Below are 13,496 nucleotides of genomic sequence, written 5' to 3'. Positions count from 1 at the left end.
GATGGGTTATAACCTCTCCCCTGTGTAAGGGGGGCTGGGGGGCACAGGGAGCACTGGGGTGTCTGAGGGGAGGTGGGGGATGGGTTATAACCTCTCCCCTGTGTGAGGGAAGGCTGGGGGGACACAGGGAGCACTGGGGTGTCTGAGGGGAGGTGGGGGATGGGTTATAACCTCTCCCCTGTGTGAGGGGGGCTGGGGGGCACAGGGAGCACTGGGGTGTCTGAGGGGAGGTGGGGGATGGGTTATAACCTCTCCCCTGTGTAAGGGGCGGCTGGGGGGCACAGGGAGCACTGGGGTGGCTGAGGGGAGGTGGGGGATGGGTTATAACCTCTCCCCTGTGTGAGGCGGGCTGGGGGGCACAGGGAGCACTGGGGTGTCTGAGGGGAGGTGGGGGATGGGTTATAACCTCTCCCCTGTGTAAGGGGGCTGGGGGGCACAGGGAACACTGGGGTGTCTGAGGGGAGGTGGGGGATGGGTTATAACCTCTCCCCTGTGTAAGGGGGGCTGGGGGGGCACAGGGAGCACTGGGGTGTGTGAGGGGAGGTGGGGGATGGGTTATAACCTCTCCCCTGTGTAAGGGGGGCTGGGGGGGCACAGGGAGCACTGGGGTGTCTGAGGGGAGGTGGGGGATGGGTTATAACCTCTCCCCTGTGTAAGGGAGGGCTGGGGGGCACAGGGAGCACTGGGGTGTCTGAGGGGAGGTGGGGGATGGGTTATAACCTCTCCCCTGTGTAAGGGGGGCTGGGGGGTACAGGGAGCACTGGGGTGTCTGAGGGGAGGTGGGGGATGGGTTATAACCTCTGTGGAAGAAAACATTGTCCTCACTCTGAGTTTGTAGCAGCAAGTAGCCAGAGGCAGTTTTATTAGGAGCTGCAGCAAGGGAAAAACTGGTTCGGACAGGGGGGGGGGAGCCCCCCCCCTCACCGAGGCAGATCTTCGAATAGGAGCAATTCTGAAGCAGTTTCTATACTGTCTATTAGATATAATAACAATAACAATTCGTCTCCTTCCCATTCCAGACACCAATGGCTAACAGTGATTTAGTTCCACCCAGATGCTCCGTATCTCAAGGTCCCTGCCAGAGTCAGCGTTGGATCCGTATCTCCGTATGGAGCAAGAGGCGAAGGCAGCGTCTAATTCCAGATCTCGCCTTGTCAGGCCACAGACTTAGCCTGACTCTTGCTCTCTTGTTAACAAGACCAAGATGGCTGCTCACAAATTCCTTTATTCCCTTTTCCTGCCTTTACACCTCTCCCCTGTGTAAGGGGGGCTGGGGGGCACAGGGAGCACTGGAGTGTCTGAGGGGAGGTGGGGGATGGGTTATAACCTCTCCCCTGTGTAAGGGGGGGCTGGGGGGCACAGGGAGCACTGGGGTGTGTGAGGTGGGGGATGGGTTATAACCTCTCCCCTGTGTGGGTGGTACTGGGGGTGTGTGTGCAGAGAGCGCTGGGGTGTCTGAGGGGAGTGGGGGGCACAGGGAGCACTGGGGTGTCCGAGGGGCACTGGGGGGCACAGGGAGCGCTGGGGTACCCGAGGGGGGGCACAGGGAGCACTGGGGTGTCCGAGGGGCACTGGGGGGCACAGGGAGGCACTGGGGTACCCGAGGGGGGGCACAAGGAGGCGGTAGGGTACCCGAGGGGGGGCACAGGGAATACTGGGGTGTCCGAGGGGGGTGCTGGGCCCGGCCGTGAGAGCAGGGCCCGTGCGCGGAGGCGCCCCGGGGCCGTGGAGCGCGCCCGGCCCCTCCCGGGGAGCTGCGGGGAGGCGAAGCGGCCGCCGGCAGGGAGGGGGCCGGGGGCGGGCCGGGCTCAGGCTCCCAGGCTGCGTCCCCGCGCCCAGCCCGCCGCGCGCCGCGCAAGGCGCATCCGCCGGCCGCCTGCAGCAGAGCTGGGCCATATCTCTCTGGAGATATTTAAGAACAGGTTAGATAGACATCTGTCAGGGATGGTGTAGACGGAGCTTGATCCTGCCTTGAGGGCAGGGGGCTGGACTCGATGACCTCTCGAGGTCCCTTCCAGTCCTATTATTCTATGATTCTATGATTCTATGGGCGAGGGGCGCCGCGCCCCGGTAGGGCCCTGTGCACGGGGAGCGCCGGGGCGGGCGCAGGGCAGGTGCCCCCGGGTGGGGCGGGGCCGCTCTGCAAACGGGGCGCAGCCTGGGGCCCCGGCTCCCGGGCAGAGTCACCCGGCAGGGCCCCCCGCTGCCCTCGTGCCCAGCCCCCGGCAGGCTGCGGGCCTGGCTCCAGCGTCACGGTCCCATTCCCTGGGCCTGCCCGCCCCGCAGAGCGCCCCAGCCCCAGCGGCCCTCGAAGGGGGTCAGAGGCCTTTCCCAGGGTGGGGGCCTGGCTGGCTGGGGGGGCAGGGCATGGGGGTGGGTCCAGGCCCCCTTGGCTACGGCCGGGTGGTGGGGGCCCGAGAGCTGAGCCGGCGGCCCCGTTGCAGGTGGCGTTCGAGGACGTGGCCGTCTCGTTCTCGCCGGCGGAGTGGGCGGAGCTGGCGGCCTGGCAGCGGGCGCTGTACCGGGACGTGATGCGGGAGAACTACGCGCCGGTGGCCTCGCTGGCTGAGGCTCCCGGATCCCTGACGTGGGGACACTGGCCCCCGTCCCTGCGCCCGGCGGAGTCCTGGGCGCCCGGGGGTGGCTGCCGCTGCCAGGCCGGCAGGGACGCGGCTTCCCGCAGGCGCCGGGCTCTTCCTGGCACATCGTGCCCGTGAGACGCGGCGGGTCGGCCGGGAAGCTGTTCTCGAGGCTGGGGCGGAGCCGGCCTGGGCCTGGTCACAGCTGAGCCCACACTGGGAGCCTGGGCCCCTCGCTGTGGGGACAGGCCTGCGGCCCAGGCTTGGAGCATCCCCCGGGCAGCCCGGAATGGCCAGACCCCACGGTTTGGGGTGCAGGGTGCCCTGGGACAAAAGACTCCCCCAGCTCTCTGCAGCACCTGTGAGAGGCGCCTCGCTCTGGCACAGCAGGTCCCGGGCCGGGGGAGAGGCCTCGCAGCCCTGAGCATCTTCACATCTGTGACGTAGTGGGGGTACCTGGCTGGTTTCTATGCTGCTGGCTCTGGGGTGGCCCCACTGGCTGCCGTGGGGACCACGACCCAGCAAAACAGGATGAGTCACTATGCAAACCAGTGGCCAGACACCCCCCATGGAGAGGAACAAAGGAAGGTGGATGCTGCCCTGGCTGGGGGGCAGGGCTGGAAGGGGGTTAGTTAGTTGCTGTCTGGGAGCATGGAGGAGAGCCTAGGGAGAGGAGCTGGAGTTTAGGGGCCCAGTCTCCCCCATCTCAAGGGGGCCTGAGGCATCCTAGCCCAGCTCTGTGACCAGATTACATCTGTGCTGTGCTGTATCCTGGACAGGCAATAAACTTCCTCTATTCCACCGGCTGGGGCAGTCTGTTTGTGCCATTTCGGGGTGCAGGAGACAGGGGACCCCCAACGCGCCGTCACAACATCCGAGTGGCTAGACTGGGCCAGAGCAATGGTCCAGCCAGCCCAGTGTCCTGTCCTCAGACAGCGGCCAGTTCCGGGTGCCCAGAGGGAGGGAGCAGAACGGGGAATCCTCACGGGATTTCTCCCCTGCCGCCCATTCCCAGCCACTGGCAAACAGGGACTAAGGACCCATCCCTGCCCAATAGCCACTGATGGACGCAACCTCCATGAATCGATCTCGCTCTTTTTGGAACCCTGGTAATGTCCTAGTTTTCACCACATCCTCTGGCGAGGAGTTCCACAGGTTGATTGCTCCGAGTGAAGAAAAACTTCTTTTGGTTTGTTTCAAACCTGCTGCCGATTCATTTCATTGGGTGACCCCTAGTTCTTATGTGATGGGAACACGCCAATCACTGTTCCTTAGTCACTTTCTCCACCCCGGCCATGACTGTCTAGACCTCTGTCCTGTCCCCCTCAGTCTCCTCTTTTCCACGCTGAACAGTCCCACTCTTTAAAATCTCTCTTCGTATGGGACCTGGCCAAACCCCTCAGCAGTTTGTTGTCTTTTTCTGAACCTTTTCCAATGCCAAGAGACCTTTCTTGAGACGAGGGGACCCCATCTGTGCGCAGGATTCAAGCTGTGGGCGTCCCATGGGTTTATAGAGGCAAGAGGATATTCTCCGTCTTATTCTCCATCCCTTTTTAATGATTCCTAACATGCTGTTGGCTTTGGCTGCTGCTGCGCAGTGAGTGGGTGTTTTCAGAGAACGCTCCACAGTGACCCCAAGATCTTTCTTTTAAGTAGTTGTAGCCAGATTAGGCCCCATCGTGTTGTATGTCTAGTTGGGTTATTGTTCCCGATGTGCGTTCCTTTACATTTACCCACATTCCATTTCATTTGCCGTTGTGTTGCCCAATCACTCAGTTTGGTGAGATCTTTCCAAGCTCTTCACACTCTGCTTTGGTCTGAACTACCTTGCGCAGTTTGGGATCAGCTACCCCAGACTAACACGGCTACATTTCTATCACTATTGAGCAGTTTGGGATCATCGGCAAATTTTGCCGCCTCCCTGTTTCCCCCTTTGGACAGATCGGTTATAAATCAGGTGAATATGATGGGACCCAGGACAGCCCCTTGGGGACCCCGCTGGTTCCCTCTCTCCTCTCGGAAAACCGACCGTTTCTTCCTCCCCTTTGTCTCCTGTCTTGTGACCAGTTCCCAGTCCGGGAAAGGCCCTTCCCTCTTCCGCCGTCACAACTTACTTGGCTTAAGAGCCTTTAGTGAGGGACCTTGTCAGAGGCTTTCTGGAAATCTAAGTCCACTCGCTCCACGGGACCCCCTTGGCCACGTGCTGGCCCCTCACAGAACCCCAGCAGACCAGTGAGGCAGGATTCCCCTCTACAGGAACCATGTCGACTCCCCCACAAATGATCTTCACCCGCGTGTCTGACCATTTGATTCTTTATTATTGTTTCAGCCGCTTTGCCCGGCTCTGACGTCGGCCGGACCGGTCTGTGATTGCCACGGTCGCTATCGCCGCTAGAGCCCTTTTGGAATATTGGCGTCACGTTCGCAGTCTGCCCGTCATTATTGTCCCCGCAGGCCGTGGGCCTGGCTGGCGGCAGGGGAGGCCCAGCCCCAGGGCTGCTGTTGGGCAGGGCCGGATCAGCTGGGGTGCGGGAACGAGCAACGTGTGGAGGCACCGAGCGTCAGCCGTGCGGGGGGGCCCAGTGCCTGTCCTACGGAGCTGCCTGGGGCCCAAGCGAGGACCCACGGGCCCCGCATCAGCTGCTCCCAGCTGGGGTAGGAGGATCCAGAGCAGGCACGGGAGGGAGGGGCCAGACAGGACCCCCCAGCGGCTGCCCCAGCCCCAGCTCCCCTGGGTGTGTCTGGGAACCCAGACGGCCCGGCAGGCTCCTGCGGCCTGTCCCCCTCAGCCGCCTTGGCTCCGTCTCCTGTTCGGCCGCCGGCCCGGCGCTTGCCCTGGAGCTGGGACCTGCAGGCCTGGACTCCACTGTGGGCAGGCTCCCGTGCGCCTGGGGAAGTGATCGCAGGCCCTGTGTCTGCGCACAAGGGGCTCCCGGGCTGGAGAGAGCTGGTCTGCTCCAGGAGCACCGCGCTACGGCAGGGCCCCGGGGGGCAGCAGGCAGCCTGGCCCCTAGGACGCAGGGGGCGCGTTCCCCCGCCCGGCGCCTGTCTGCGGCCGGCTCCCTCCCTTCCGTGGGTGGCCAAGGAAACCCAGCAGCGCCCCTCTCCCCAGGCCCTGCCGGCGCGGAGGGCGCCTGGAAGGCGGAGGAAGAGCCGCTCGTTGGGGCCGCCAGCGTGGGTGAGACTGTTCAGCACCAGGCGCCGTGGGCAGCGGGAGCCCAGCCGTGGCCCCGTGGCACTGGGCAGGAGGATGCGCTGTGCCAGCCGAGGCGCCGCTCTGCGGGTCTGCTGGGTGGGGGCTCGCAGGCGCTGGCCCAGGCACCCTGTGGCATCTGTGTCCTGTTCGTCTGTGCCAGCCCGGCCGGGGGCACCTGGGGGAGACGGGCACAGGCCGCACCTTCGCGTGCGTGGGTGGGGGGGCGGTGGCTGAGGGGAGGTGCGTGGGTGGGGGGGCGGTGGCTGGGGGGACGTGCGTGGGTGGGGGGGCGGTGGCTGGGGGGACGTGTGTGGGTGGGGGGGCCGTGGCTGGGGGGAGGTGCGTGGCTGTGGGGGGGCCGTGGCTGGGGGGACGTGCGTGGCTGTGGGGGGGCTGTGGCTGAGGGGAGGTGCGTGGCTGTGGGGCCGTGGCTGAGGGGAGGTGCGTGGCTGTGGGGGGGCCGTGGCTGAGGGGAGGTGCGTGGGTGCGGGGGCCGTGGCTGAGGGGAGGTGCATGGCTGTGGGGCCGTGGCTGAGGGGAGGTGCGTGGCTGGGGGGGCCGTGGCTGAGGGGAGGTGCGTGGGTGCGAGGGCCGTGGCTGAGGGGAGGTGCATGGCTGTGGGGCCGTGGCTGAGGGGAGGTGCGTGGCTGTGGGGCCGTGGCTGAGGGGAGGTGCATGGGTGCGGGGGCCGTGGCTGAGGGGAGGTGCGTGGCTGGGGAGCTGTGGCTGAGGGGAGGTGCGTGGCTGGGGGGCGGTGGCTGGGGGAGGTGAGTGGGTGGGGGGGCGGTGGCTGAGGGGAGGTGCATGGCTGGGGGAAGGTGCGTCGGTGGGGGGGTGGCTGAGGGAAGGTGCGTGGCTGGGGGGGCAGTGGCTGAGGGGAGGGCGCGGGTGGGGGGCCGTGGCTGAGGGGAGGTGCGTGGCTGGGGGGAGGTGCGTGGCTGTGGGGCCGTGGCTGAGGGGAGGTGCGTGGCTGGGGGGGCGGTGGCTGGGGGAAGGTGCGTCGGTGGGGGGGTGGCTGGGGGGAGGTGCATGGCTGGGGGGGCGGTGGCTGGGGGGAGGGGCGCGGGCCGGGTGTTGGCAGCCTGGGCCCCGGCGGGGCTCCTGGAGCCGTCGTGTCTGCTGTGCCGTTCCTAGTCCCCGGGCCCTTCCCTCGGCCGCTCGGCTCCGTGTCCCCAGTGCCAGGAAAGCCGGTGGGAAAGGGCCCCGGGCGTCACCGGGTGGCCGGCGAGGGGGCGGCTGCGGTGGGCGAAGCACGGGGCGGTGTGCGCGGCGCCAGCCGGCCGGACACCACAGGCCCAGGGTGGCCTGCCTGTCCTGTGGCCGGCTGGGGTGGCTGTTCGTGGGCTGTTCGTCTGGCTCTGGGTCTCAGGCAGTGAAGCCTAGTGGTTAGAGCAGCGGTCAAAGCCAGCCCGAGGCCCCTGCTGGACCCAGGCGGGGCGGGGCCCGTGGAGGAGCGGAGTCCGGGTCGTGCGCCGAGTCAGGGAGCCGGCTGCAGATCCAAGCCGGGTCACAGTCAGTCCCAGGGCGTGGGGCCAGGAGCCGGGTGCGGGCGGGGGCAGGAACAGGGGCAGGCCTCGGGGCCGCAGGGGGTTCCTAGCGCAGCGGGTACCGCTCCGACTAGCCAGGGCCCATCCCACCCATCCCTGTCCCCGTGCCGGGCGGGCTCTGGGCAGCTGCCTGGGCCGCGGGTTCGCTCCCCCCCTTGGTCTGCTCTGCCCCGTGCGCTCCGGAGCCGGCAACGCGGCGCCTCTCTCCGCAGGCTCCGGCGGCCCCCGGTCGGGCGCTTGGGTGGAGGCGAATCTCCGAGCCGGCCCACGGATCCGGGTTTGTCGCGTTGTCTGGGCGCCGCGGTTCCCCATGATCCCGCCCCAGGGACAGGGCCGCCCATGTGGGGCGCAGGTGAGGGGCGTGGGGGAGGGGCGGGGCAGCTGGGGAGTGGGGTGGGGGCGGGGCAGCCGGCACAGGGGTCAGGGTGCTCCTGGCAGTGCTGGGCCGAACGATCTCCTGCCTCATTGCCCCGCCCGGGCGGCCTGGCGGCAGTCGGCCATCCCCCGCCAGGGCCCTGCGCTGCGCCCCCCAGGGCCGGGTGCTCTCCGCGTGGCCCCGTTGCAGGTGGCGTTCGAGGACGTGGCGGTCTATTTCTCGCCGGCGGAGTGGGCGGAGCTGGCGGCCTGGCAGTGGGCGCTGTACCGGGACGTGATGCGGGAGAACTACGCGCTGGTGGCCGCGCTGGGTGAGGCTCCCTGTAGCCAGTTACCCGGCCCCGGGGCAAGGGCCCTGCTGCCCACCTGCCCCACACGCGACTCCGCAGCGCCCATCAGCCCCCGGGCACGGGCACCGGCTGGGCCTGGCCCCCCTGGCGCTCTCCCCTGCACCCACTGGGCGCCCCACCTGGGCAGGCTGCTCGGCTCCCGGCAGAGTAAGGGCCCTGGGGAACCCCTGTGCCCGCCGCCGGATGCCGGGGAGAGCCCCTTCCCCTCCCAGCATCACCTGAGCGCGGTGCCGGAGCCGGGCCCTTGCGCCCAGCTCGGCCGTCCGGGCGCCTGTGGGGGTTGGTGAGCGGAGGGGCCGTGGGTCCCGGTGGGTTTGCTCCTGGGGCCCTGGCGGGGCTCGGGGTCGCGCGTGGCTCGCAGGCTGCACCTCTCGCCCCGGCCTGGCGGTGGGTGGCCCCGGGGCTCTGCCCCTGCAGGGTGATCCGCCCGGGACGGGGGCTGTTCCCGGAGCACCCGCCTAACGCCCCTCGGGCCTGTCCCTGCGCAGGCCCCGCGCCGGAGAGCCCCAGGGAGCCGGAGTGAGGGCAGGTGCCCCGGCCGGGGGGAGCGGTTCCGGTGGCCCCCGGCACGGGTGAGTGATGCCAGGGGCTGGGGGCCGGGCCGAGTGGATGTTTCTCGGGGGAGGGGCTTTGCCGCCCCCACCTGCTCCTCTCCGGGTGTCGCCGGGGGCCCCGTGATCCTCACCTGGCCGGACTGCCCCCCCGGCGGCTTCACGCCGGCTCCTCGCCCCCACGCGCTCCCCCTGTTGACACACCAGCAGGCCCTGCCGGGAGTGCGGCCAGGCCTTCGGCTCCAGGGAGGCCTGGGCCGTGCACGGCTGGAGCACGAGCGGCAGAAGCCCTTCTGGTGCGCCGAGTGCGGGCAGGGCTGGCGCAAGGACAGGTTCCGGGCGCACGCGGGCACCGGCCCCTCCCCTGCCCCCAGTGCAGCCAGCGCTTCTGCCTGCCGCGGCAGCTGGAACGGCACCAGCGTCTCCACCGGGCACCGGGCCAGGACGGCGCTGCTGGGGAGCCCGGCCCGCCGGCTGGCCCTGCCTCCCCCTCCCGCTGCGCTGCTGGACCAGGCGGGAGCGGGAGTCTGTGGCTGACGCTGTCGGCCCCGCGGCTCCGCGCGGACGCTCTGGGGGCTGGCCGAGGAGCCGGCTCAGTCCCAGGCCCGGGTCCCAGCGCGGCGCCTCTGTGCGGCGGGGTCGGGGGGGCTCGTGGGGGGGGGTCCACCCACCCCACCCGCTGCAAGTGCTGCCCAGCCTGCGGGGAGAGGCCAGACTGCTCCTGGTCTGGCTGTGAGGCCAATGGGGGAGCGCAGTTGGCTGGCGGGGCCCCCCCCAAGGAACCGGGTGTTGCCAGGCCGCCCTGCTGGGCTGTGAATAAAGCGCACCCCCTTTGCTAACCCCGCGGCCCCCGGTCCTCTGAAGAGCCAGGCAGCGGCTGTAGGAAATGGACCCGGCGCCCGCCGGCCGTGGTGTTCGACGCCTGCCCCGGCCACGTGGCCGACCTCGGGGCCTTCCCTCGCCCGGAACCCACGTGGCTCCCAAGGAGGCTCAGACGTGGGCCCAGGCGTCTCTCCTGGCCCCGGTGCAGCCCCTGGGCCGGGCTCGCTCAGACACGGCAGGTGGCAGATACGTGGCTCCCTTCTCGGCAGGGTGTGTCTGCTCAAAGGGAATCCCACGCCTGGCTGCCTGGTGCCACGGGAGAGCAGACCCACGGGCTCGCCCTGCCCCGGTGGGCTGCCCTCAGTCTGCTGTGGCTCGCACTGCCCGCCCCGCCTGACCCCCCACCTCTCACCTGCTCACAGGTTCGGGGCCAGGAGCCTCAGAGACACCAGGGTGACCCACAGCCAGGGCTGCCACGGAGTGGACGTGCAGCCCTTCCTTCCCCCCGGCAGGGGCACAGCAGTGGGCCCCGCTGGGAGCTTTGGGCCGCCAGCCCTGCCCGGGGTATTGGGCCTTTCGCCATGGCCCTGCCTGCACCCAGGGGCCCCACTGCAGGGGGCCAGTGTCTCATGCTGAGTCGGGCCCACCCGCATCCTCACCTTCTCCAGGGCCTTTGCCCGCCAAGCCAGCCCTGGCTCGTGCAGAAATTCAACTCACTTCCGCAGCTTTGCGCATTGTGCCCAGCACCGCCGGACTGGCGGCTGGCGCGGGAGGGGGAAGGTTTCCCCAGCCCTGTTAGCAAGAAGAGGGTGCCCAGGGAGGGGGTGGGGCCCTTAGTGGGTGCGGGAGGTAGAGGGGGAAAGTCGTGTCTCCCTGCTGTAGCCCTAGGGCAGCTGAACCTCAGCCCCACCCTGCCAGGGCCCTGGCCCTACCATGTGGTTGTATGTGCCCCGGGGGTGTGTGTATGTGTGCGCACGCGTGCATACTGATGTGGTTGTCTCAGCTGGAAAGATATACTGGCATTGAGAAAGGTTCAGAAAAGGGCAAACAAATGATTAGCAGTTTGGAACGGGTCCCATATGAAGAGAGATTTAAAAGACTTGGACTTTTCAGCTTAGAAAAGAGGAGACGAAGGGGAGACATGCTAGCGGTGTATAAAATCAGGAGTGGTGTGGAGAAAGTGAAGAAGGAAAAGTTCTTTACTTATTCCCGCAATATAAGAACTAGGGGTCACCCAATGGAATGAACAGGCAGCAGGTTTAAAACAAACCAAAGGCAGTTTTTCTTCACTCGACGCACAGTCAACCTGTGGAACTCCTCGCCAGGGGATGGTGTGAAGACCAGGACTTTAACAGGGTTCAAGAAAGAGCTAGATCGATTCATGGAGGTTGGCTCCATCAATGGCTGCTAGCCAGGGTGGGTGGGAAGGGGGTCCCTGGCCCGTTTCTGTGGAGGTGGGTGACAGGAGGGCTCACGTGAGGATTCTTGGTTCTGTTCCCGCCCTCTGGGCCCCTGGCATTGGCCGCTGTGGGCAGCCTGGGCCGGAAGGCCGGGTGGTCCGACCTAGTCTGGCCGTGCTGACGCTCTTATGTTGTGGATCACGTGTCTGACCGGGCCCCAGGCCTGCTCTGACCTCTGAGCCGGCTCCTCGCGGAGAGACCAGGGCGCTGCCTGACCCGCTTTAGGCCTCGCCCAGAGCACGGCTCCCGGCTCTGCTCACTGCTCTGGCGGAGCTCCCGGCTCACGGCCGTGCTCCGCGCCTCCCGCCGCCAGGCAGCCGCCTCTGCCGAGTGGGCGCCTCTTCGCCAGCGGCCCAGGGGCTTTGCGCTCTCCGGGGGGGCTATTCGCGGCCCCTCGCTGCACAGTGCAGGGTGCGGCGTCTCCATGCCTGGAGAGACCTGCGGGCAGGCTGCGCACACCGGCCAGGGGTGCTCCAGGCGGTGCTGGGGGCTGCCGGGAGGGCCGGGGACGGGATTCGACCTCGTGGTCCCTGCCCGTCCTGGTGCCCTATGTCTGCTGGGGCCGTGCTGCTGCACTTGTGCCTTTCACCCACCAGAGGGCGCTGTTGCACGGCACCAAGTACAGCTGGAGTGGGGGTGTGGGGGGCATGGAATCAACCAATCCCAGGGCGGGCAGAGACCCCAGGAGTCACCGAGTCCCGCCCCCGGCCCAAGGCAGGACCAGCCCGACTCCATCAGCCCAGCCAGGGCTTGGCCAAGGGGGGAGTTAAACACCCCTGGGGATGGAGCCCCCGCCCCCTCCCCCTCCCGAGGAGCCCAGCCCAGCGCTGCCCCCCCCCCCCGCCTGGAAATCGTTTGTCCTAATCTCCAGCCTAGACCCTCCCCCCCCCCCCCGGGCAACGTGAGCCCCTTGCGCCTCCTGCCTCCTGCCCCCACTGAGACCAGCCTCGCGGGATCCCCCGGCCGGGCGCTGCCGGCTGCTCTCAAATCCCCCCCCCCCCCCGCTCTTCTGCAGACTGAACAGACCCCAATCCCTCCGCCTCGCCTCGTGGGTCAGCCCCGCAGCATTTCAGGCGCCCTCCACTGGCCCCTCTCCAATGCGCCCACATCAGTGTAGGGGGGCCCAGAACTGGACACAAGACTCCAGCTGTGGCCTCCCCAGAGCCGAATAAAGGGGGATAATGACACCTCTGGATCTGCTGGCCATGCTCCTCCTAATGCCCCCCAATACGCCATTCGCCTTCTTGGCTACCAGGGCGCCTGCTGACTCATCTCCAGCTTCTCATCCACTGGACCCCCAGGGCCTTTACTGCCGAACTGCTGCTCAGCCAGTCGGCCCCCAGCCTGTACCAGTACTTGGGATTCCTCCGTCCCACGGGCAGGACTCTGCACTGGTCCCTGTTGAATCTCATCAGATTTCGTGTGGCCCACGCGGTGCACAGGCAAAGATGCACGTTTTGTGCCCAGGTCACACGTGAAAGACACCTGGTCCCTGTGGCCTGGCAGCCCGCTCTCCCCGCCCCAGCCCCTCCCCCCAGGGACTCCAAGCGCCCGTGTGGCCCCTCCCCAGGAAGGCAGGGGGCACTGCGCGCCTCCCCCCCCGTGCACAGGGCAGTGAGGGTCCCCAGCCCCCACCAGCCACTCTGAGCAGCCCACAGTGCAACGCCTGCCTCAGGCCCTTGTTCCGCGCCCCAGAAGTGGGTGCACCCTGCGGCACCCGGCGGAGGGTCGGGCACGTGCCAGCCGGGCAGGCTCTCCAGCAGGAAAAGCAGAATAACCCCCCCCCCCCACAACAACCCTGCAACTTGCCACGGATCCCAGGGCATGTGGCCGTGCAGTGGCAGCCCCGTGGGGTCAGGCCTGGAACTGCAGCCCAGCTGGGCAGCCCGTGGGCGGGAGAAGGGGCGGAACGCCGGGCTGCGCCTGCAGAGGGATGCCGGGTTTCAGCAAGAGAACCCCCCCACATGCCGGCCTCACCCAGCTCCACTAGCTTCTGGGTGTAAAACCATGTTTTGCTAAAAGCGTTCGGTTTGCAGAGCCGCCCGCGTGTCGCTGCGCCCGAGGCCGCGAGACCAGAACCGGTCACAGCCAAAGCGCTGGGGTGCTCCCCCAGCTTGCAGTGGGGCTGGGAAGGTGCCCCTGCGTTGGGCGCTCCGAGGCGTTTTTCCCTGGCACATCACCAGCAGCCAGGTGCTCGTGTGGGGCCCTAGGCAATGCCTCCTGACAGAAACCAGGCCCAGTCCACTGTGCCGCCCCCAGACTGGCGGGGTGTGCTCTGGATCTCAGCCCCGTTGGGCCTGCCCAGGCCCTGACCCGTGTGTGAAACGGGAGCCAAACGGAACTGTGCCTGGCTTCTCCCAGAATCCTGTGACGGTGAGTTCCACTGGTTAACCATGCTTTGTGCACACCCCGTGCTTCCAGCAGGTCGGCACTGGAATCCCCACGGAAAGTTGGGAATCGGTCGGAGGGGTGCGACAGGAAACGCCTCGTTGCCGCCGTCCGGGCCCGTGGGGCGCCCACGCCGGGTGAGGGGACGGGACAGCCCCAGAGGAGCAGGGACCAGTAAAACAGGCTGCTCAGCTTGGAATAGATGCCTAAGGGGGGGCAGAGTGAACC

Source organism: Pelodiscus sinensis, chromosome 2, assembly GCF_052426305.1.
Source record: "Pelodiscus sinensis isolate ZL-2025 chromosome 2, ASM5242630v1, whole genome shotgun sequence".
Classification (NCBI taxonomy): domain Eukaryota; kingdom Metazoa; phylum Chordata; order Testudines; family Trionychidae; genus Pelodiscus; species Pelodiscus sinensis.
This window is presented reverse-complemented; position numbering follows the sequence as displayed.